Source organism: Galeopterus variegatus, unplaced genomic scaffold, assembly GCF_000696425.1.
Source record: "Galeopterus variegatus unplaced genomic scaffold, G_variegatus-3.0.2 Scaffold11853, whole genome shotgun sequence".
In the NCBI taxonomy this organism is placed as follows: domain Eukaryota; kingdom Metazoa; phylum Chordata; class Mammalia; order Dermoptera; family Cynocephalidae; genus Galeopterus; species Galeopterus variegatus.
The window spans coordinates 34,005-35,319 of NW_007737964.1; positions in this window are offsets into that span (position 1 = coordinate 34,005).

Below are 1,315 nucleotides of genomic sequence, written 5' to 3' on the forward strand. Positions count from 1 at the left end.
TTTGTGCATTTGAACCTCCTAGAAAAAGAAAGTCTTGTTTTATACCATCCAGATGATTTTAAATTGCACTGTCACAATCTGTTATTAAGAACAGTTTTCTTAATTATCCCCCTGGTTTTAAATAACATCTAAAAATCAATGACTCAAATTTAGGAAGCTATGTCTGTGCCCTCCAGCAAAATCTTAAGTAACATGTCCAACACGTTCACAGTCTCCAGTTGATTAAGATCTACCCCTATCTGAAGATTTTCCTCCATCTCCACTGCCAGCACCTTGGTGTGAGCAACCTTCCCCCTTCACTTGAACCAACTGCTATAACGGCCTCTCTAAACTGTTATTCCAATTCCCTCCTTGTACATTACAAACTATTTTTCACACAACAGCCAGATTAGATATTTAAAAACATAATGAAATCACATTTCTACCATATTTAAGCTCCTTCAGTTGCTTCTCATTATACTTAGAATAGAATTCAGAATTTAGCCATTAAAAGGCCCTATATCAGCATGCCCCAGCTATTCTCCATGTTGCAGTGACATCTCAAGAAACAGGACTCCATTGTGTTTCTTAAAAATACTCCTGTTTTTGTTTGTTTGTTTGTTTTTGTTGTTCCCTGTTTCAGGGCCTTTGCACATGCTTTTCTTCTGCCTATAGTACCTTTCTTCCAATTCTTCATTTGACTCACTCACCATTCTTTAGCTCAAGCCCCAACTCTTCAGAGTGGACTGGTATGATTACTTTCATTTATAGAAACCTCTCTTCCCAGTTGTCTTTCACATTATCCTGATTATTTACTACCTACCACTTCTCTCAACTTGAAAGTATCTTGTTTGCTAAATAGTACATTCTAACTCACTTTCTGTCTCCTCTTACTAGGGTGTAATCCTGTGAGAGGTTCTAGTTAATATGTTTCGTGTAATTTCTAGGTCAGTGAGTATAGTAAACCTGTCACAGACTATCTATCAAAGATGTATGAGCAAAAAAATAAACAGATGATTAAATTAAATATAATAGCATTGTTATAACACCTTGGATTTGAAGCTAATACCAAAAATGGGTGCATTTTTTGGTGCCAATTTTCAAATTCTTCTAGCTTTTTCTGTGGGCTTCATTTTAATTATAGCTGAAATTAATAAAGGATTACCTAAATTGAGCAGAGAGGGCTGAAAATTGAGTTAACTACCATACAACATCCTTCAATTTGTTAAAGTGGTACTATAGTGCCCTAGGGAATCTAACTGGCAAAGTTATTCTTATCTGAGAAATAATTCAGCAACTTTAAAATTGTAAAGGCTGTTACTTTAAAGGAAAAAAA